The sequence below is a fragment of the Alligator mississippiensis genome, chromosome 11 (assembly GCF_030867095.1).
Source record: "Alligator mississippiensis isolate rAllMis1 chromosome 11, rAllMis1, whole genome shotgun sequence".
NCBI lineage: Eukaryota > Metazoa > Chordata > Crocodylia > Alligatoridae > Alligator > Alligator mississippiensis.
In genome coordinates, this window is record NC_081834.1 from 34,097,080 (window position 1) to 34,122,073 (window position 24,994).

The following is a 24,994-nucleotide window of genomic DNA, read 5'->3' on the forward strand; positions in this document are numbered from 1 at the left end:
TGAGCAGTGGCACACATAAGAAATTGAAGATGCAGTTATGCCCTTCAGGGGATTTCCAGTTGAAAGTCTGCAGGCTTAGACCCCAAAATAACTATTCATAGATTCATAGATGTTAGGGTCGGAAGGGACCTCAATAGATCATCAAGTCCGACCCCCTGCATAGGCAGGAAAGAGTGCTGGGTCTAGATGACCCCAGCTACATGCTTATCTAACCTCCTCTTGAAGACCCCCAGGGTAGGGGAGAGCACCACCTCCCTTGGGAGCCCGTTCCAGACCTTGGCCACTCGAACTGTGAAGAAGTTCTTCCTAATGTCCAATCTAAATCTGCTCTCTGCTAGCCTGTGGCCATTATTTCTTGTAACCCCCGGGGGCGCCTTGGTGAATAAAAACTCACCAATTCCCTTCTGTGCCTCCATGATGAACTTATAGGCAGCCACAAGGTCGCCTCTCAACCTTCTCTTGCGGAGACTGAAAAGGTCCAGGTTTTCTAGTCTCTCCTCGTAGGGCTTGGTCTGCAGGCCCTTAACCAAACATACAGTTTAAAGGGGCCTGTTAGCAGGGCCCTTTAAACTGTATGTACAAGAGCAATTCTGTTGACTTCTTATGAGTAAGTGCTACTTGTGTGAGTAAACCTTTGTAAAATCAGGCCCTAGTACGCTATAAGAATGAACTGAAAGGGGTGCAAGTGGGTGAGCGGTTTATTTGTTTTCTTTTGAAATTAGGTATGGGATGTGGAACATAAATTAGGTATGGATGAAACAATCACAACAGGTTGTGTGCAAGCACCTGAGCGGAATAAAAAAAGTTTGGGGTTCAGGTCTAATATCATATCAGAACTAGCATTTTCAAAACCAGTAAGCAGGACTCTTCTAGTTCTGGACCAAATCAAGAAGTAAGACATTCTGTTATGGAAATATCTGTAGATAAAACCATCTCTCTTCCTTCTTCTTTTGAACTCTTAAATCTTTCCCTCAAGCAAAGTGCAGATTTCTTCCAGAAGATATTCTTCTTTCCTTTTTCAAGTCTTCCACAAGAACCTATCAACCCTTTTCTCGATGGACATTTTACTTAAGAAGACGTACTTGGAAACCTCACCATCTATACACATTTATACCTACAGTAGGCTTCTGGCTTCAGCATGCAAATGTTCTGTCCCTTTTTGACGTCCTAACACTTCTTCCTAATAATAACTCTCTGCCTCATTAGGACCCTACTTACTACTTCTTACACAGGAAAACTCCCATTGGCTAAAACAATGTGGAATTCAGTAGTTGTCCTGTGTAATGAGTTTTGTAGGGGTCCTTTAAATGACAGATTCTGACTACTGCTCCAGTGGTATCTTTATTCAAGATTCTGCTTGCTCCACAAGTAGTGAGTCAGTGTATTTGATTAGAAGTTTCAAAATATTAATTTAGTTTTTAGTGTTTATGGTTTTTTTATTGACTTAAATATCCTGCATGGGTCTTGACTATGTGTAGTCATACCTGTTGAGATAATTATAAATACAGTGTTGTGGAAGTTTGCGTTTGGATAGATCATTTTATTGTTAGCTCTGCCACATTTTTGGGTTCTTGTAGAAATCTTACAGGATTTTTTTTTAACTACAATATGCTAGAAAATGTTGTGGGGACAAAGGGACAGCTGGTGCCAGGAACTTCCACATAAGCCTGTCTTAGAAAAACTGCAGATCACTATTCGTACAATAAATAATTCAGGAATTTGTTGTGGGTAAAATATTTAGCCTTTTCAAATTAGTCTTCATTTTTTTTCTACCTACCACTGTAGGTGATAAGTTTCACTCGCAGTGCTTGCTTATTTATCTTAATTACAGTATCTGCTCAGAGTGGATGTGTTTTAAGCTCAGGATTTAAGGTGTCAAGGTCTCTGATTTACAAGGAAAATATTTTGATGTATGATCAGTGTTTGTTTTCCACTGCTGAAAGATGGAATCTAATCTCCTTCATAACACACCACAACCAACCTTAGCATATGAGAAAAATGTGTACTACTGTCTTTACTGTAGGGTGTTTTTCCACGTCCTTTTGGAGGCATCAGTTCTCTGCTAGCCAGGCTACTGTTGGACAGCTGGAGGGGATCTCTTCCCACGTGGGGTGAGAATATGAATTTTGGAGACCCTTGTACATCTGGGACTGAGAAACAAGTCTGTGTTTACCAAGTTTACCAAGCAGTGCCTATGAAGTCAGTTATTTGGTTACTGTGTGTGTTACCAAGAAAGGCCAGATTCTGGTACACTGACCCAGAGTGACTCCACACTTCACAAATGGTCCCAATAGCTTGCCCAAGCAATCTGTGTAGGCCTGTTACTTCAGAGACTGTGCATGCCAGCTTACAGTCTAGAAAATTGCTTTTATTCATCATGTTTAGCTGAAAATAATACCAGAAAACACATTGCCTATTATTGTTTTGTTCACATCTGTGCATTTCCTATAAACACCAGACCAAATTCTTCTGTCAGCTATACTATTGTTCAGTTGCACTCATTCAACCTTCCACTATAATTTTAGTGGATTTTTTTATACATACATGTTAAAAAATAAGTTTGTGAATATTAATGTTTCCTTTTATTTTAGGCTTTTGACTGCAAATGTAAGCTGCATGTAAGAGATAAAGGAGATGGAAATGACCAGCTAAGAAGGGGTCTGGAGCTCTCCTAAAGTTTTATTTAAAATAAATTAATATTTCTGAAGAGCAGCAAGTCCCAGACTGGGAGAGGTTGGAGGAAGGACATGCATTTTTAAAAATTCTTAGCTTCTCCTCCCAATGGTTAGGGGTGGTCTGCAAAGCTGTTTGTTGCTCAGTAGTAATGGATGCTGCTGCTAACGGTACATGCACTAGCCAGCTGGTCATGACTCCTAACAGACAGGCCAGTCTTCCCTGAGGCTGATAGTGCACAAATACAGAGCCAATCAACCTTCCTGACACTTTTTTTAAATCTATAGGTGGACCTGTCCTCCATCTAGAAGGGCAACCTTGCACAGACCAGCAAGATATCTAATGCAGGCCCTGGGAGAGGGAGGCTTCCTCTCAGACACCTAGTGTGCCAGCCCAGTAAAGGGCAATATCTAATCCTAATTGCATTAATGATTTTCCCTATTTCCATCTGATCTCATTAGCATTAGATGTTGTTCTTATGGTATAAAAAAGCATGTACTAAAGTGCATAGATATTATTATTCTGTATTAATGGCTTCTATAGCCAATTAGTGAACATCATTATTGCCATATATTAAGACTTTGATAGTACACAAGAGGCAAGCAAGAAGATTCCTATGAAGCAGCATTATAAATGGATTCTTTATAGCTTTCTTTTACTATAGTGAGTGCTTTGGCCTGCCATCCCATTACCCAATACCCTTAGTTTGAACAGCAGTAGGAGAAAGCATTTGTCATGAGGTGAAGCTTGTATTTGAAACTTTGGCTCGAGTAGTGGACATACCCACTCTGTTTGCTACCTGTCTAGCTTTTCTTAGGAAGTATTCCACTTCTAAGACTGACATAAGGCACATTCCACTGCAGGTGATATAACATGTTTGCTAAGCACATTTTAAGAAACATTCTGTATCTTAATGGCCATTTAGTAGCTGGCTATCAACAGTCTGTGCTCCCTGCCTGGGGACAGCATGCATGGTTTATTAAATATTAAGAAGCTGTTCATTACTATATAGAACTATGACAACAGAACATCTGCATATTTAGAGAATAGCAAGTTAACATTCTTTAAAATAGCTGCTATAGTTTGGAAGGAGAACTAATGTTTGTCTGGCTAAAGATGCAGAAAAATGTGGTTGCTGCTTTGCAGTCTGCTCTTTGCTTTTGGTCCAATGAAAATGTTGAAAATTACCTAAGAAGCTTGATTTAGAGGAAAAAATAAATCTCCATCTTTTCCCCAAAATGGGATTCTGTTTGCATTGAAAATATCAAATAACGCAACAAAATCTAATGCAACTAAATCTGAAAACACCTTTTCCTGATATGTGTCTGCTTGTTTCCTCTGTCATGATACCATGACTTCTTTGGGTGAAATCCAAAAGCTTTCGATCTGGTATCCCATGATCATCTCATAGAAAAACTGGCCAACTGCGGCCTTGGCTACATCACAGTCTGCTGGCTGGGGAATTGGCTTCATGGTTGGACCCAGAGACTGGTAGTTGACGGAAGTCAATCATTGTGGTGCGCCGTGACCAGTGGGGTCCCCCAAGACTCTGTCCTTGGGCCTATTCTTTTCAACATATTCATTAATGATGTGGACATTGGAGTAAGAAGTGGACTGACCAAGTTCACTGATGACACCAAACTTTGGGGTAAAGCATCCACACCCGAGGACAGGAGGGCAATCAAGGCTGAGCTTGACAGGCTCGGAAAGTGGGTGGACAAAAACCTGATGGCCTTCAACACCGAAAAATGCAAGGTACTCCATCTTGGGGGGAAAAAAACCCACAGCATGCTTATAGGCTCAGCAGTGCTATGCTTGCTAGCACCATGGCCAAAAGGGACTTGCGGGTCATGATTGACCACAAGATGAATATGAGCTACCAATGTGATGTTGCAGCCACCAAAGCAAGCAAAACTCTGGTCTGCATCCATAGATGCTTCCCTAGCAAATCCCAGGATGTCATCCTCCTGCTGTCCTTGGCCTTGTTGAGGCTGTAGCTGGAGTACTGCATCCAATTCTGGGCTCCATAATTTAAAAAGGATGTGGAGAAGCTTGAGAGAGTCCAGAGGAGAGCCATGCGCATGATCAGAGAGCAGGAAAATGGGCCTTATGATGAGAGGCTGAGAGCTATGGGACTCTTCAGCCTGGAAAAGCACAGGGTCAGGGGGGACCTGGTGGCTGCCTATAAGTATATAAGGGGTGTGCATCGGGTTCTGGGGGAACACCTGTTCACCAGAGCGCCCCATGGGATGACAAGGTCAAACGGTCACAAACTCCTCCAAGACCATTTCAGGCTAGATATACGGAAGAACTTCTTTACTGTCCAAGCCCCCAAGGCCTGGAACAGACTGCCATCAGAGGTGGTGCAAGCACCTACTGTGGACTCCTTTAAGAGTCAATTGGATGTTTATCTTGTTATGATCCTATGACTCCAGCTGACTTCTCTCCCCTGGGGCAGGGGACTGGACTCGATGATCTTCCAAGGTCTCTTCCAGCCCTAATATCTATGAAATCCCTCTGCAGAAGACCTGAGGATGTCACTCAAATTCCTCTTAAAGTCTTAAAGAGGAAAACTTTACCCTGGAAACTTTATGCCAGTCTGGCCCTGTCACTCTGAGAGTTCAACTAACAGTCCTTTGTGAGTTGCCCAAAGGGAGGCTGCTCAAATTACAGGTTAGCACAAGTCTTCTTGTCTTCTTCTCTGTCTCATAAAAAGCCTTGTCTGATGCAATCTCTCTCTTATAGCAATCATTGTCAGTGGCTTTCAGAGACTGGTGGAGCTGATGAAAAATTGTCATGAGAATTTGTTTATATCAGATCCATCCATATTCTTCCCACTGTCTGACCTAATTTGAGATGAATGGACAATACAATAAATAATACAAGTGAGCACAGAACAGAAGGGAAAAATGGGTCGTTATCTTGCTTCTGCATTAAATCTAGAGCAGTGTGCAGGATGAACTTCTTCATTATTATATTTAGCATTAGGTTCCAGGTGCATTACCAGTCAGTAATAGGCTGCTAACATTTTAAGAGAGTCCAACAAAAATTCTCCATTTTAGTCCTACATGAGCCATACTGGAGAAAGGTTTTCTTTGCTACAGGAGAGTTAGGAACTGGTGGGAGCTATTAATTTGTTTCACCAGTTCAGGTCTAGATATATCCATGGCAAATGGAGAAGCACTTGGCAAATAAAATTGCAATTAACTCTGTTTTCCAGAAATAATTATACTTTTTTCCCCAAAAGTATTCCAGGCTGGACTCTCCAGTGCTCAAGGCAGGAACACATGTAGGGTGGGGCTAAAAAGTGGCTGTAAGTTGTCTTTTTGTGTCTCTGTGCTGTAAAATAGTCAGTGGACATTATGACTCTCTTTTGCTACTGGAGCAGTGGAAGAGGTTGGAGAGGAACTCAGAAATTGGTTCATTCCGTGTGCTGGAAAACAGACTGGTGTGTATGGCTTGTGTAACTGGAAGTGTGTGCGTGTGGATGGGTGAAAACATTATAGTATTTTTAGGATTATTTTTGCCACCCGAGGGTGGGAGTGAGGAGTTGGCCTAATTTATAGCGTGGTTTTGTCAGTTAATTAATAACATTGACTAGAAAAATTTTGCTAATGAATTTCTAGCTAGAATAATATATTAAATGCTGTTCTTTTCTGAAAAGGTGCTGTAAAGTGGCATTATCTGGATCTAGGGTTATGGTGTTTTGATGATTCTGTATGATATGTAAACTAGTTACAAGTCAAAAGCTGTTTTCCCTCTAAGCACGAGCCCTGCAAACTTCACTGCAAATTTTTCTGAGATCTACATTTCAAACTCTGGGGTTTAATTTCTTTTGTCTTTCTGCCTTTCTTTCTGTCATTTTTTGGTTTGTTTCACTGGTAATAAAAGTCCTAGGGACCAAATTAGACTCTTGGGCAACAATGAGACAACTTGGAGGTGCTACAGGCCTAGAGCTCAGGAGGTCTGCCAGAAACAAATCTGCAACTTCCTGTTCCTGATTTCCCATCCCTCTGCACCTAACTTTCTCTACTTCCTGTAAACAGAGCCAAACTCAGAGAGGAACTAATAGTCTGCAGGCCAATTCCTAGAAGAGCTCTGCTGGAGAGACATCAGTGTGATGTGGACAAATGTGTGTGTGGCTATATACATTCAGTTTGGGGGTTTTTTCTTTCTTCCCTCTTCAGCTGAGTCCCCTTTCTCTTTCTCCTGCATGTACACCTTTCCAATTCCCTGCTGTTTCATTCCCTGTCTCCCTCTCCCTTTTATCTCCAGAATGACTCTTCTATTTCTTTACTTCTCTGCACCCTACAGTATCTCCCTTCTTTTCTCTGTTCTGTCACTCCTCTTGACTGGGTGTGTGTGGAATCCCAGAAGGATGCCATCTATCAAAACACCAACACAACTCTGTATACACATCATCTGGCCTCTGATGCAGGTCTTAGCCAGGCCCTGACATTGGTTAGGTTAAGAAATATGATAAGATCACAGGCTAAGGAGATATGATTGCATGGTAGTGGGACCTACAGTGCAGTATGTACAATGATTACATGAGTAAGGTTTTGGTGTTTTTCAGTAGACTTAGAAGCATAAAGTAATAGAAAGTAAGAGGCAGTTCTTCTACTATTGTTTCATTTGGAAGTTGTTTTAATGAAGAGCTGAAAAGGGTAGAATTCCTGAAGGACTAAGGTATTTGAACTTTCCCAGTTGTTCTCTCTTATCTGTGTTATGATTCGTTAATCTTCTCACCTTCTTATGAGTTGCTCCAGATAGTTTTATTTTGATCTGTCCCTTTTTTGTGGACCTTTGTATTCAGACCATTGGCAACATGTAGGGAATGCATGTGGGTGCACGTGCACCCCCTGCACTTGGCGGTGCACCCCCTGCCCAAAGGCACCATCTACATGGCCAGCAGTGCCTGCGGGAAGCTGCTGCTCTCCACCCCACAAACCCCTGCCACTGACAGTGCCACGGTTGCCTGCGGGAGCTCACCACTTCCCACTGCCATACTCCCACCACCGACAGCACTGCCACTGCCTGCGGGAGCTCGCCATGCCCTCCCAGCCTCTGGGGACACGTGGCGTCCATGCTTCAGACTATATTATAATAGGATCATAAAGTCATAGAAAAGTAGGGCTAGAAAGGACTTCACAAGGTCATCTAGTCCAGCCCCCTGCTCAAGGCAGGATCATCTGTGACTACTAAATCATCCCAGTCAAGTCTCTGTCGAACCTGCTCTTGAAAACAATGGTGATTCCACAACTTCTCTAGGTAGCCTTTTGCAATGCTTGACCACTCTCATAGTCAGGAAGTTTTTCCTAATCTCCAGCCTAAATTTTTTCCACTGCAGCTTGAGTCCATGGCTTCTAGTCCAGTTCCTTAGAGTTACAGAGAAAAGCCAGTCTCTATCCTCTCTATAATTGCCATTCTGGTATTTGAAGACTGGTATCAAATCCATCTTCAGTCTTCTTTTTTCCAGACTAAATAATCCTAGTTCTTTCAGCCTTTCCACATAAGTCTTCCTTCCCAGGCCCCTAATCATTTTTGTTGCTCTGTACTGAATTCTTTTCATATCCTTCTGTCCACATCCTTCTTGAAGTGCGGACACCAGTACTAGGCACAGGACTCCAGGTAAGGCTTCACTAGTGCTCAATACAGCAGAAGAATTACTTCCCATGACTTGCAAGTGATGCTCTTGTTAATACAACCAAGGATGCTGTTGGATTTTTTAACAAAAGTGCGCTCTTTGCTCTCATTCATCCTGTGACTGGCTTATGACCACTGTAACCCCTTGGTCCTTCTCTGCAGTACTACAGCCTAGCCAATCATTCCCAGTCTGTATTTGTGCATGCAATTATTCTGTTCCAAGTTCAGGACTTTTCATTTGTCCTTGTTGAACCTCATCTGATTGCAGATCATTTTAACAGTCTAGCCCCAGGTCATTCTGGATCCTAGCTCTACTCTGCAGTATCTGCAATTCTACCCAACTTGGTGTCATCCACAACTTTGGTAGGTGTGCACTCAATCCCATCATCCAAATCATTAATGAAGATGTTGAACAATACCAGACCCAAGACAGGTCAGTCCCACTTTATACCTCCTCCCAACTAGACCTTGAGCCATTGATGGCTAGTCATTGAGCATGATGATCCATACAATTATGTAATACATATCCATGTTACAGCGCTTTAGTCTAGTCTGTATTTCCTTAGCTTGTAAATGAGCATCTGACAATTTATTAATCCAGGAGTGCTCAACTCCTGGCCAGTGGCACCATGTCATGCAGGCCACAGAGCTCACCACAGGTCCAGAAATTTGGTGGCAGGGCAGTGGTGGCACCTGTGGGGCAGATCCTGGCACTCAGGGCCTGATCTGTCCCCATGCCACTCATCTGTCCCAGTGGACCGAAAGATTGAGCACCACCGTATTCATCTACTAACCTTCTAACCAATAATATCAGATTTAAAAATTGGATTAATCTGACATTAGGAATTAATAACTACTTGCAGCATGCAGATGCTCAAAATTTAGAGAGGAGATTGGAATCAGCATTTTGGTTAGTTCAAAATATTGGTAATTAAGTCCTGTTGAACATTAATAATTCAGTCTAACCAGAGGATGGTTGTACTGGCTTGGAAAAAAACAAGAAAAATCTAATAATTTTATAATTTTGTAAAGTTTAACTATATGCTTTGCTGGTTTTCATTGTGTTGGGTCACTTCAGTCGAAAGTGAGAATGCTAAAATGCCATGAAGAAGGCTGCTGTGGAATCACAGTGACAGTTTTGAAGTGGACTACAACAAATGATTCTTGACCAGGGTGGTGCTGCAACCTAGGGTAATGTGCAGTATTAGTACTGTTAAATATTCATACAACTATTATACATGATTCACAAGATAAACCTAGATATTTTAAACAGAAATCCAAAGAGTCAAAACTATTTTGATGTACTGTGGTCTTTCTGAGTATTTTTCTGTAACCAAAAAAAAAAAGAAAAAAAAAAAAGAGAGTGTGAAAAGCTGGCACTCTCTGAGGGGTGCCCTGACTAAAAAAAATTTGAGAACCACTGGATAGCCTCATTTTTTAATGTCACCCATTATGGCCTAAGACATACTATACAGATTTCTCTCACTTTATACGGGTTCTGTAAGTGTGAATTTGCTCTTATGCAATGACACCTTTTATATAAAAAAATTGTTATATGTGAGGTAAATTTACTCTTATGTGATCAGTGTGGTGGAAGCCAGCCTTCAGCTGCTTTGTGCGGTGCATTGTGGGAGTGACGTGCACCAAAATATAGTCTTTGGTGTGCATCTGTGCTCCTCGCTTGTTGTCTGCGACACGTATTTCTGTAGTTGCCATCCCCACCAACTAAACATCTAAATTTTAAGTTGCACATCAGAACCAAACCCTACCACCACTGAGCTTTACGTGTCTCTATTAAAAAAAATCACTTTTCCTGGCCTCACCAGCCTGTCTTTGAGCTTACTCAATTGAGCAGTTGAGCTCCTCTTATTTAGTTCTCTCTGCTCTTCTAGATCCGTGCTCTCTCTGAATATAACCATAACTATTTCTCTATCTTGTCTATGAGCTCCACTGACAGCCTCATTTGTATCTCAGCTCCTCCTCATGTCCCTTGGCTCTCCTGGTATATGTATGTCTGCTTCCACCAGATCTATACTTATCTCTGCTGTATCTTTCTTTTCTCCTGCTCTGTTTCTCAGATCTTCTATTTGCTTTCTTCCCCTCTAGATACTTCTCTCAGTTTCGTCTGCCAGTTCTTTTCATTTCCCCTAGCCTATACATCTTCCTACGAGCTCCTCTCAATTTCTGCATCCTCTGTCTTTCAGCTCCTTCATCTGACTTTCAAATCCCCCTGTCTGTGTCTCTGAGTTCCCTTGCTCTTTATGTCTGTTTCTTCTGGCCATATAGCTCTGCTTCCCCAACTCTCAGAGGGATTGAAGTGTTCAGTACCTTAGCTTGAATCAGATGAGTGTGGGGAAGGTGCCAAAAGCATTGACTGAGTTCAGGGCAATGAATACAGAGGATCAGAGCAGCCAGAGAAAAGCTCAGTTATCTCTTACAAACTTGTCACTCTGTTGCATCCAGTGCATGAGGCCTGACTATACGCTAATTTGTATGAGTACAAACTGCTAACTGATTTCCATGGTTTGTTAATGGCAATTTTTTCATAATAGCTGCTCCAGTGGGATTTCTAGCAAGTCTAGGTCTTTATAATTTTGACATTTCAGCCGTCGTATTTTAAGCCTTATTCACTTAAGTAGAGGTGGAATAAAGTATGCTCAGTTACCACTCCATACAGGAAGAGCACAGACCATCTGCAGATGCTTGTGCCCTAAAGCTTGCTAAGAAGAATTTTTCCAACTATTTGAGTTGGTCTAATAAAAGATATAGGATTTACCCAAAGAACCTTGTCTGTCTCAGTTAGCCACAGAACACAAGGGATAGGATATATCTTTCCTCTGCTCTACTTGGTAAAGAAACTGGTGGCGGTGGTGGTACAGAAGGAAAAAAAATCCTATGTGTAGAACTACATTTCTCGTGAGATGCTTAAGGATTAATTAATAAAAAATAAACTTTTTTAAAAAAAGAAAGGCCTACATTGGTGCCAACTGAAACAAATCTCAGCTTTTTCAAATCTTCTCAAACTCTGTTTTTTCTCTTCTGTGCATGAACAAAAGTTTAGAGGGTTTTTTCTGATCCTGCTTTCTACTAAGTTTGCAAGTCTCCAACTTCTTTCTGAGCCCTTTCAGTGCTCTTCTCTAGTGGGAGCCATCCCTGGAGTTCTTCCCCCTCAAACAGCTCTTTGGCTGATAAAGGAAGCATTTTTATTTTGTTTTTGTTGCTGCCGTCCAAGACTGACAAATGGGTTTAGTCCCAGGCTCTTCCTTCAATTATTAATGAAAAATATTGTATTACCTGAGGCTAACCCAACATTGCATTCATTTTACAAGCCTTTGGCAACTAACAATCTCATTGCTTTCTAAAGAATAGAGAAGAAAATCTTTTTCCTGCTTTTTTTTTTTTTTCTTTCTCCCTCAAGAAACATTTTAACATGTGGATTGCAGGATAGCTTCAGATGATGATGCTAATAAAACACTGTGATAAGTAAAAATGAACATGCCATGCAGTTAGATTGCTACTTGTTTAGGAATTAAAGTATTGATTCCTGAATATTGCAGGGATTTAGACATGGGTTAATTAAACATTTACATATATGTGTAGAACAATATATTGTATAGTACAATAATATGCACTTTAATCAGAATCTGTGGGTGTTGTGTGTTTGCTTGTTCCATGTTAATTGGCATCATGCTGGCTCCTAGCTTAGGTATTTGGCTAGATGGAACAGAATAGACACGGTGTTTTAAATATTTTAATTAGGACCAGCAGTTCCCGGCTCGCTCATTTCTCATTGGATTGTTTTTCATGCATGAATAAATTAGCTAGCATGGAAGTACTTTGCAGCAAGTAGTTGCCCTCTAGCCATAAAATGAGTCCTGTTCATTAATACTTTAATGAAATTAGCTATGAGCAAAATATTATTCCTTTTAACTGTGTTCTAATTTCTTAATTTTAATTAGGCACATAATTGTAGTGTGCTGAAATTATCTTAATGTACAGCAAGAAAAGTTCTATCACTGTGGGCCTATGGCTGAAACTTGAGCTCACTCCCAGCATATTTCAGTTTGTAGTTTCTTTCCTTCAACTTTCCCTTCCTTGAATCAAAATTGTTTCCCTCCTTTCTGTTACCACAATGTAACATTAAGAACTGCTTAATGTTTTTTTAAGTACCTTGAAGATGCAAAGTATTAGTGGTGCTAAGTATTGTTGTTAGAAAACACTCACTAGACAGTCCTGTCATTAGTTTTAGGATCCAAAACCACAACGTTGTGAGCATTTTCAGAAAGTAAGGCAGAGGGATTTGGGGACATTCAGCACTTTCTACATTTGGGACTCTATAAGCTTTCTAAATTCTCACTGATCCGTCTTTTAATATTAAAGGCTAATATCTGAGGCTGATCTCCATTTTCTTTACTATGTGAATTCATAGCAATCTGAATGTAGTTGTGCTTTGTAACTGCTGCCTGTTGCTTTGTGGGGACAACTGGCACATCCCAAAGTAGAGTCAACCAAAGCAAGGGCATGAATTACAATTGTCACTGTGTTTAAAGCAAGTATTCTGAATGAATATTCTCACCCCATTATGATACAGATACTAAAGGCCTGATGTCAGAAGCACATTGAAGTCAGTGAACAAGTGTCCAGAACCCTTAAAAATAAGCTGTTAGTAATCATTGTCAGAGTCTGGAATGGGAACAAGGGCTGAAATCCTGACTGTACTGAAGCAAATGGGACCAAGTTTTCACACCAGCAGCCCCTGTCTCCCCAAGTTCTCGTAAGCCACACAACTAATTCTACTATATTCTGTAGGGAAGAAAAGCGCAAACAAATGACATTTGTAAACCTGATATGAAACAAATTCCTTGTCTTGAGCAATTTTGGGACCCGACAGCCTTGCATCAGGTTATGCTAGGACTGAATTTGGTTTATCACTGTAATCAATTATGTGTTTTGGCTATACAGTGACCCTATTGTGCAACAGTCTGTCATTCAGGCTGCAGTCATCCCCTCCAGAGTCTCATGCAAACCCTTTGAAAACCAGAGGGGTTGCACAAGTTGTATATCAGCTCAAAATTAAGCTTACTTGCACTGTGCCAACTTGCAACTATTGCCCTTTTCCATAATAATGAACCTTTGTCACTGCTGCAATGGAAATTCTTACTAAAATCCATTTTTTGCAACGTATTTCATTGCCTGATATAATTGGCACCTGCTCTAAATAATATTGATATTTCTTATTTAAATAATATATTATGGTTAATTGTAATACTTCATTATGCCCACAATTAAGTGAACTGAGGTTAGTTTACAATTAATACTAATACTAGTTGATGTGTAATTTGAATGTAATTTGCTGCTGTTAGCAGATTGCCAGTGGAAAGAAGAAAGCTAAGGGATTTCTTGTTTCCAGTGGCAATCTTGTTTTCCTAGATAAACAATTTTAAATAAAACGTGTGTTATATTCAGATAACTAATGAAGTAATTAAACATTCTGTTTTCATTTTTGACCAATCATTGTCATTCTGCTATTTATAAACACATTCTCCCTTTAGAGACTTAATTCAAACTGTAATCTATTAAAGATTTGTAGAATTAATACAGTACATTTTTTGATTGTGTAGATGCTATTTAGGACATGGGACAAGTTCAGGTAATAGATATTTCATATAGCCAAAGAACTTTTCAGTATAATCTGTTGATCACAGGGTCCTGATCTTCTGTCAGATCAGAGGTAATACTAAACTTTAAAATAAAAAGGAAGGAATTGTGATTTGAAGATTTAGTTATTAATGCTGAATGGTGTAATGAGTGATTTCTTTAAAGGAGATATTTCTCTTTTACAAAAATGCTTTTGATTCAATAAGGAATCCTTAACTCCCTGTGTATATTTCTTGGTGTGAAAGCATATGGTTTGTATAGCCTGAAAGTCATTAGGCATAGTGGATTTTGGCCGAGTTCTAACTGAATGGTTAGAACCATTATAACAGTGTTCAAATATGTTTAAGCACTGAGTGTAAAAGTCTTATTGTCTATCAACACTTAACTTTAACTAGCAGTAATGTACAAGTGTCATAGCCAAAATTTTCACACATTTATCTGCAATGAGATATACAAAATAGCTAATTTTAGAATAGCTTCAGCCACTTATTTAGGTATCCAACTACACAATTTCTAATCTCAAAAAGGCAGATGTTAGTTTTTTTCATGCTTAATAAATTAGAGTTCTAGTTTTACTTAAAAACTCCTCAAATTAAAAGCCCCACCCCCCATATAGTGAAAAATGTAAGCCCCAAGGGAATTTAAATAATGAACAACAAAAGGGTGGCTAGAATGGACATTGCCTTCACAAAGCTAAACTGGAACCACTTTATCTTGCCTACTACAATGCTGTCAGCTGTACCTGGAATATACTGTGCCGTCATACTACTGCCAACAGTACAAGTCAGCATTTTAGAAGTAGAAAGAACAGCACATCCAGTTAGCCAACAGAAAGGTTTATGTAGCTGGATTTTAATTATTCATTGGAGGTGGGCCAGGAAACAAGAAAAAAAGCAAATTAGTTTACTTTCACTTCTATTATTCCTATTACAATATGCAGTCTGAATTGTAAGTGCTGTTTTGGAACAATTACAATGTAGAATGAGATTCATTTCCTGTGTACCCAATCTGAATGAAAAATCTTAAGGATTGAAGAAGGGCGCATGAAACATTGTATTTAATGTATCCTGGGATTGGGACCTAGAATGGTTACTCCTTTGCTGTTACAACAGATAGTGGGCACATTGCTGAGTGCTGTATGCTTTACAGATAATTACTTTAGAAATTGATACTTCTTCCTGCATATCCAAAGGACTTGCTTGTTAATAAGTTTGAGCATTTTTTTGCTAAGCAAATTAATCCTTTGCATATGGAGGTTAAACTTAATCTATTGGAGAATTTTTTGAAAAAGGCTTGGTTTCTAACATGCAGATTCTGATGAAATAATGTTTGGATCTCCATATTTCCAAAGCAAGTTGATGCATAAATTCCAATCGTTTAACTTTGGTGAAGTAGTAGGGTGTTAAGCTGTGTGAAGAGGGATAGCTAATTAAGTGGCAGATTGGAAAAGGCTGTAACTAGGGATGCACCAATACATTGGTCCAATATTAGATCAGCACCAATATAAAGAAAATTTATTGTATTGGAAAATCGGCCTGATGTGGCCAATCATTTGGCTGATAAATGCCCATGCATACATGCAGCTGCAGTGCAGGACACAGGCAGTGAGGAGCACAGCCCAGCAGCTTGGAGAGCTGCATGCAGCTGATAAGTCTGTTGTGGTAGAAGGGGAGGGGCGAGGGAAGGAGTGGGGGTGGGGGCAGATCAATGTCCTGCATGGTGAGGGAGGGAGTGGGGCTGGGGCGGAGCCACGGTTCATCCAGAGGGTGTTGGGAGGGGTGGTTCCCACTGATATGTGCGCCCCGGGAGGGCATGGGGTAGGGGATGTGTTCCCCTGGATCTGCGTGATGGGGGTTGGGTGGGCTGCAGCTGCTGGCTGGGGCTGCACTGTGCCCTTCTCAGCATATGGGGGTGGTTTGCAGGTTTGAGCTGGGGCTGTGCTTGGGGTGGGCAGTGGCAGCACTAGGAGGGGGTCTATGGAAAAATTTTGGGTGGCTGCAGCTCCCCCGCCCCCCATAGCCCCTTCCAGCACCACCACTTGCCCTGAGTGCAGCCCTGGCTACCCCCCCCCCCATGCACTGAGAAAAGCCCAGTGCAGCCCTGGCCCCCACCCCACCCCTCCGTGCAGATCCAGGGGCATGCCCCAATATGCCCTCCTGGGGTGTGCGCAGCAGTGGAAGCCATCCCACCTTGCCCCCAAATGAGCCACGGCTCCATCCCATGCCCTGCCCCAGTCCCACTCCCTCCCTCACCTCAGAGGCCTTGATCTGCCCCACCATGCCCCTCTCTTCCCCCTTCCCCTTCTTTTCCCCCTCCCTTTCATCATAAAGGACTTACTGGCTGCATGCAGCTGTATCAGAAATCAGATCAGTATTGGCCAATATGCTTCCTTAAAAATCAGCTATTGGTATTGGCCCCAAAAATCTCTATCGTTGCACCCCTAGCTTTAACCTTAAGACCTAGGGACAGAAGTTACACATAAAACCAGTTTAAGTGATAAGAAACTGTAACAGAAGAGAAGTTCAGTCCACATAAACTAGTTTAAAATGGCTGAAACTGGTTTAAGATAAATTTGGTTAATGTAGTATCAGACTTAACTGATTTGGGTCAAACTGGTTTATGAAATTTCTGTCCCAGACCCCTTCCCAGTTCAAGGGAAATTACGGTTCCCCAGCATCCCAGCACGTTTTCCAGCCCTTGGCTAGGCTGTGCTGTCTGCTCTGGCAGAGGAGGGTTTTGGGGGGGGGGGGGGGAAGGAGGGACTGTCCACCCAGGCAAACCCCAGCTCGGGTCTGAGGCCAGGGAGGAGGGTTAAATTCCACTTTTCCCCAAGTACCGAGCTGCCCTGCCTTGCCCTGCTAAAAAACTTACTGCTGGCTGCAGCTGTGGTCTATGTCACAGCGGGGTCCTATAGGAGGGCCGTGATCTCCTTGAGGCCCCTTCTCCGTGTTAAGTCGGCCCAAGGGCACCCTCTATTCTCGCCCGCCACGTCTTTGCTCTTAAGTTAAGTTGGGAGGCTGCCTTATACCCTCTTGGACACGTAGACTCCTGGACCCCTCGTGGATCTTGTCCAGCACAAATGGGTGCTTTGGGGCACCCTAGCCTTATGGGCTACGCATGGCTTCTACCAACCCCTAATACCATGCCCCAAGCCTCGCAGATGTACTGGACGTTGGTCTGTCAAAATCAACTCGCCCGCTCTCCCGGGCCTTCTCTGTTGCACTGCCCCCTCCTGAGCTCTCCAAGCCCACTTGGGGCCTTCCTGCAATATTGCCCCCCGTTCTCTGGGGTCTTCTCTAAAATAACCTAGCCTGCTCCGGGACTTGCTGCCGAGTCTCTGGTCCTCTAGGCCCACCGTACTGCTACCCTCTCGTATGCAGGCTTACTGCACCGCTATCCCCTTTAGCCGGGGACCACCGCAGCACCTTGCCCTGCTCCTGGGGTGCCGTACTGCTAACCCCCTTCGTCAGGGGCCCACCGCAGCACCTTACCCCTGTCTAAGGTCTACCGCTGTGCTAGCCTTCAACTGGGCTTGCTACGCCCATCTTGGGCTCCTCAATAAGGTGCTCCCCCTCTTCGGGGCTCGCCGTGCCCGTGCTGGGGCTTCTCAATAGTCCCCCCTTTCTCTGGGACTCTACACGCCCGCACCAGGCTCCCCAATAATAATGCCGCCCCCTCTGGGGCTCACTGTGCCCACTCTGGGCTTCTCTAAAGTGCGCTCCCCCCTTCCTGGGGCTCGCCATGCCCACGCTTGGGCTTCCTGGTACTGCCCTCTCCTGGGGCTTCTCAAAACACCCCTCTCCGGGGCTGGGGTCTACACACCCCGTAAGTTGCACCCTTATTGGTGCCGGGGTCCTCACACTCCCTTGTGAGTCCCTGATGAGTACGCTGCACCCTCCTCAGGCGCTAGGGCCCCCACCCCTCTGGGGGTCCCTATGAGGCCTCCTCCAACCCCTTATAGCCTCACCCTAGCCACCGGTGTAATACACAACACTAAAGCAACCACAAGCCTCCTGGCTATAACCAAAACACAAGGCACTGGGCCATAACAACCTAAGCCTCCTGGCTGTAATTCAACATCATTGCTCCAGCCTCTGGAGCTCTCGCGAGCTATACTTGCAATCAGGATTCTCCCTATATCCTGGCCGAGGGAGCTGCTGCCTCTCCAGCTGCTAGCAGGGAACTGCCAGCCTGCCTTCAGCCCTGGGCTTTATGAGGGCTAAGCCCTGCCCCTTCCGGCCAGCTGACTCATTAGTTGCCAGGGCAACCCACAGCTGTGCTCGTTATGTCCTGCCAGGGCTCTCTCTCCCTGGCAGTTTCCACTCTCTAGGAGCGGGGCAGTGAGGTGCCCCACGACAGTCTACAAAACCCAGAGGCACCTGGAAGTAGGAGGGAGGGAGTGATGAACAACCCTGTAGAGTCTTCCTGCTGTGATTCTGGACTGCAAATCCCAGAGACCTCAGGGGCAGCAGGAAGAGGAAGCAAACACACAGTTCATGCTGACTACATGCCAGAGAGCCATGCTCTAGTGCCCCCTGGCTTCTGGCCTGAGCCACTGCAGGCATGTGGCTGCATTTCCTGAATCAAAAGTGAATGTCTGTCATGTCCGGTTGTTTCTCAGTTTAATCTCTGCAGTTTAACCTAACCTACAAAGACTGAATTGATTCAACCTCAGGCTGCCTTTCTGTCTGTCCTTAGCTTAGCCCATCTGTTCACTGTCATATTCTCTAACACAGATTTTCTAAAGGTAAATATCTATACATTACTTTTGTAAAGTTGGGGTGATACTCTTTTTAGGTGTTAGCTGGACTTAGTAGAAACTCTTTTAAAGCAAAGTTTCCTTTTTTATAGCATAAACTCCTGTGCTATGTGACAAAAAAATGTATATGGTATGAGATAGGATGATTGTTTAGCTGAATGCAGTAATTAAGTGGACAGTTTACAACAGATCTCTGAGCAGCTTTTCCTGTAAGCCCCATTCTCCATCTCTACTGTCTGTAATGCATGTGGTCATCTTAATTTGCAATACAACCATAGCTTCTCTTGTTCACTCATGTCTACATGCTTTCAGCTGCTGTTGGTTTGGGAATTAGTGAGAGTGGTCAGCTGCAAGAAAAGTAGCCTAGATGCATCCCTCCACATCACCTAGTGTTCCATGATTTTCTCCTTCATTTTCTTCTTGGCACATGAATAATCACACAATACAATTTATCATTAAGTATACTGTCCAAAGCCAAAATCATATAAGTTGTGACACTAGGCACTGGGTATTTTTAACCAAGTTCTATAGATAAATTCCCCAAAATTTAATAGAATTGAAACAAACTGTTGTGATCACTGCATTCAATAAACACAGGCACAAGTGATTAAGAAAATCAGCTTACCTGAATGTTTGGAGCAAACTTAGTCTGTCTCTGACTGGCTAGCTTAGTCTGCCCTCTTTGGGACAATCTCCCAGTTCCCTACTCTTTCAGTCTCAGTTAGGGAATACCTCTAAGGTCAAACTTTTATCACTACACAAACTATTACAAGAATCAAGCCTGATCAATTTAGAAAATAAAAATTAGAAAATAAATACAGTAAAGCTTAAATACAAAAGATGGCAGCAAACATCAGGAAAATATATTTATTATATTTGCATTTTGGAACCTCTGTGGCTATATTTTTTAACTACAATTTGTTTCAAACTGCCTGGTTTTTTGTGTTATTAGGGGAAAATCAAGCAAATTTAAGGGTTTTTTCCCCCATACTTATTTTTATGTTGGAGGTCAGAAAATGCAGAAGATCAACAAAATCTGAGAGTTCTTTGAGTAAAACCACCACACACTAAAAAAACCAAAAAAGCAGATATTCATGTGAAGGTTAGCTAACTTTGATTTCTTCTGTCATGGTCACGGGTTTGTGTCAAAGAGCCTGTACAATATATTATTATTCTGTACTTATACCACTATTTTTTCTACCAAATGTTGTTGGGCTTAAAAGAGAGAGGCTATCATAGCTGTTATCAGAATATAGGTAGTTTATTAAAATGGGACTTGCTACTTGCTGCTAAATTTATGCGGATAGTAGTTTTCCTTGATGTAGATGTATTGATGTTTACCATTATGTATATGATATTGTTAATTGTGGATTTGGAGCTTTCAAGAGCTGTTTTGACTGTGCAATTTATCATATGACAGAATACACAGAGCTGGTATCTGAGCTAGTAGTTGTAGCAATGACTAGAACAGCAGGATGGTCAGGCAGAATATTTCTGAAGGAAAGATAACCTCTCTGACTTCATTTACTATACAATATAATATTTCTGCTATCAAATGGAAAGAGGAAGTGCCTGTTCCTTGCTTGAAAATCTCTTCACTTTTGTTTTACTTAGTTGCTTTGGGGCTTGACCCTGAAAATTGCTGTGTACTCTGGTTCTCATAAATAGAATGGAGCTCATAAATAGATATGTTTAAGCAATGGATGATCCTAATGAAACAAATAGGACAGTGCTGGTCACTACTGTAAGCATAATTTGAAAGATCAGGGCTGGAACAAGAACATTTTCTATCCATAACTGTAGGCAGTCAGATATGTAAGATATAGGAAATACTCAAACTCAGAGCATGAGTCAATAATCATTTACTTAAGCCCTGCCTTGCTCCCCCTCCCCAGGAAACCTTGTTGAAGTTCTGACCCTGTTACACTAGAAAATCCTATACTCTCAGATGTCTGATCTGTGCAAGGAATGAACAAGCTCTGTCCGGACTTTGATTTTCATTGAGAACGTTACTCTGGTTCCTTCTGTGCTGTGAAAAGATTTTTCTCACCACTATAAGCAGTGTGATTTCAGCTTGCTCAACCTACCTCCTGCTAGAATATACCTTCTCTCCCCAGGGCTTGCCCTGCTAAGGTGACTGGCTTCTCCCAGGTCAGTCAGAATGCATGCTACCTTATTTTTAAGGCCATTTCTTGTGAAATAACATGTTTGCCCTGCTACCACCTTCTCTATGCTCCTTCCAAGCTGCATACTGCAGGTTTCTCCTGTGTGCACCCCGCAACCACATGGTCTCCCTGTGCTCTCCCCACTGTGTGCCCCCTCTGCCTCCACACGAGCCACCCCTCTAGGCTGGTACTCGAATCTAAGATGAGGCCTCCCCCACCCCATGTTGATTGGGGAACAGGGGGGAACCTTGTCTTTTATTAGGATATATTATTTGTAGCATTATAAGAGTTTGTTCTGGGACCTTATGTTTTCAGTATTTGACCTTGTAAATTCTCAACTGTAATACATTTGCACTGACATTCCCTTTTTTCCTTCATAATAAATTTTGGGAAGGAGAAAATAACACATTGAAATGTATACTATTATTATGGCAGGTGTCGCCAAGAAGTACTGTCACACATGGTCTTCCTAAGATCTTCCTGGTGTGTGAGCTAACATTCAGTTTTGGGAAGACATGCTGTGTTGTTCATTTTTGTTATATGGTGTTCTGTGTTAGAAGCATTTGTCCTTGGAGAGTGGAGACATGTGAGCAGCAGGAATTTGTACTCTACCTTGAGCTCTGATTTGAGTCAATTCTTGAGGCAGAATTTATCTCAGGGAATCAGGCATTACAATGTTAAATTAAAGAAGTATATTACCATGCTGTGTGACCTACTATGCTCCTGGACAGGTATATGTGAGTAAGTAAAACCAAGAATTTACCAGCACTCTAAATCACCGATTCCTTCAGTGGAAAGGTGGCCTGCAAGACCTCACACACCTGCTCCTGGTGCACGCTGTGCACTGGTGTCAGAACATGTCAGAAGAAGGAACAATACTCTTGATCAAACTCCATTCTTGTGGTGAGAGGTCCTGAAGAGACTGTTTTCTTTCACTGGTGTCTGGATTTGGTCTTTTTTCTTCCTTTGCAGTATCTTGGATACAGTATGTTAAATATACTGTTACTGGAATAAGAGATAATAATTGGGGGGGAACAGTGTTTTAAGGGGTCTATTCACAATCTTACCACTTCTCCACACTTGTGAAACAGGATCCACTTCCCAAGAAATCTGTCATCTTTGCCTTGTATGGTTTGCTTTGCCCTTTCAACCGTTGTGTTTGAAAAGCAAGAAGTTAAGGGAAAACAAATTAAAATGAGAAAGGCAGTGCACACTCTTAGCTGGGTGGAAAAAACTATCTTTGGAAGAGAGTGAATTTTCCATCTAATCAAGTCTTCAAATTAAGCCACATTTGGAAAATATCCTTTAATGAGAAAAAAAGCTATTGGGCTCAGTACTGGGGTACCAGATGAAATATTAAATCAGGTAAGATGTCAGAGTAGATGATCAAACCCTCCCGCAGCTTTAAATTTGTACAATTCAGCCATTTCCAAAGACAGTACATAATGTATTTGGTTCAATGCAACGTGTAGGTCCTACTGAATGAAAACTGATATATTTTTTCTGGACGATGAGTTGCATTGGCTTTCCTGCATTAACAACAGGGCTGTGAAAAGAGTGCAGTATGTGCTCCCCTCTCCAGCAGGCTGGCTTGTGCAATTGCTGGCTGAGACCAAGGAAGAAATTATGCTGTTGCCTTTTGCCTATCATTTCCTGACCTCTTGGATGCAAAATCTCCCATTGTATCAGCTCTTCCTTGTAGGGATAAACAGGGGGATAGGGTAGAGGGTCCTAAACCCTGCTTCCTTGTGTACTCAGTCAGGGATAGGGTACAATTTGGCCACAAGAGCATTTTAATTTGAAGTTTTTCCATGTGAACAGCATTTTGTGGCAGATAATTCTCTTAATAAGAATCAATTACCTGTTCTTTTTTTTTTTTAAGAATCCAGTTGCATGGAACAAGTCTCGGGGGAAGTGTGAGATTATGTTTTTAAACCATTAATTTCTTCTGATTATCGTACTGCTTTCCTCATGCTAATTGCTAAACCCTATGGGAGCTCACTAACATGAGATACAGCCAGGAACAGACAACAAAATCAAAAGTCAGCAGAGGTGGCAATTTTAAAACATGTTCCTAGTCTCAGACCATTGCAGTTAGAGATGGAAAAGACCAGTCCATCTCTCTGCCAGTGCCATATTGTCCCCACAGCACATTGCAAATGTGTTTACTCTCTAGTTTTATGTCTCTCAAATGATGGAGCTTTCACATGCCTCCCTAAAGAGAATATAACCTAGTACATCTTATCATTAGGAGCTTTTGCTGATCTTCTCCCTTAATTTTCTCTTTCATAATTTGATCTCATTACTGGTAATTATATCCCTGCATACTACACAACAATTCTTCTCTGTCTTTGGTTGTTAAACCTGCCTTAGACTTTTACTCTTTTTCTTTCCTTTTAGTAATCTTTTAGCTCAACTGTATACATATGGGTACACACAAACTTATCTCTTTAAATGTTGAATCATTCTTTGATCAGCAATATTTGTTCTTTTATAAACTTCCATCAACAAAGCAACTGCAGAAGGCATACCTAGTTTAAAATGTAATATTAGGGCCAGTCAAAAACTTTCCATCAAAATTGGGGGTTTTTTCATGCACAGTTAATTTCCTGTTAGAATGAAGGTTTTTTTTTCCCGAAAATATTTGCTTTGACTGGAAATTTCAAAATTTTGTTGAAAAATTGAAATCCCCAAAACCTGAAGCCATTAGTTTTCCCTAATTGGATGCTTTTGTGTATGTAGCCTAAAACTGCTTTATCTTTGCTCTTTTGATGTTTTGCTGTTACAGTACACTGCAGTTTTATGAATTCTTTTACAGACCTATTGCTTCAATGTAGATATGGGGTTAGGTTTTAGCTAGAAACTAAACTGAAAAAGAGTATAATGCAGTGCAATATGCTTTTCTTCTGTGTGAAATTTTGTTCAATATATATATCAAATTTAATAACAATTTAATAACAGATATAGAGCTAAATAACAAGGGAAAGTAATAGACACACAGACAATGGGCAGAGAAGATAAGTTCTGAGTTGAGAGCTGTAGGATTATGTTAGAAGCCAAATGAGGCATTGAATTATTCAATTCTAGGAAGCTTTTTAAATAAAGGCAGTGTTAATCCAATGATATATCTTCAAGAATGCTCCCATTAGTAGTGTATGCATCTCACTTTCTTATTGCCCCTAGCAAATGTAACCCTTGGGATATTTTGATCCTCAATAATTTCTTTCCATCTTGAAAACATTAAGCTATTTACAAGCCCACTTTTTGGGTTGTTTTTCTTCTCTGTTTCTGCAGTTTTTCCTTTCTCTAAAATAGGAAAAAAGAGGGGAGAAGAATCAGAAGAAATACACTTTGGTGACAGTGCGTTTGGTTGTGTGTAATCATTATTGAAAAAAAAAATTTTGATATCTAACTGAGAGTCGGCATGCATCTCTCTGTCTAATTACATCTGTATGGCTCCCCTAGCCATAGTGTCTGACTGCCTCACTATCTTTTAAAGTACTTAAAAATTCAAATCAGATATAATTAAAGGATATTTATTTTATACAATAATCTGCTTAATTATTTTATAGGTGTATGTACAGGTAAGTATTCTTCTAAAGAGGTAAATGTTTCAAGTTGTAGGAATGTGTTATAGAGTGGAGAACACAGATTCATAAGTACTTGGTATAGTATTGTTGTATATAAGGGTATACTCATTTACTTGGCAATAGGCACTGCAGCATTAAGTATAACAGTGTGTATATTTGTGTGTAGTACTCAATTTTAAACTCTTTTAATCTATTGGCATGTAAAAGGCATATTCAGAAAATGATGTCATCACCAAAAATATGACAAAACTAAAGTTTCCTAGGGACTTGGAAAATTCCATATCCATGATATTAGTGTAAAGAACAGCAGGCTTGATAAGGAAAGAGAGAGTATTCCTGCAGGATTTGTGTCTTGAGGAAAGGAACTCTGTCTGTTGCCAAGAAACTGTCACACCTGCCTTAATTATGATTAACAACATACACGTGTACCTGAGAAGATTTTTTTTTTCATTGACTTTTGTAGAACGTCCATGTCATTGCTAAATATTATCTCAGTAGCATCT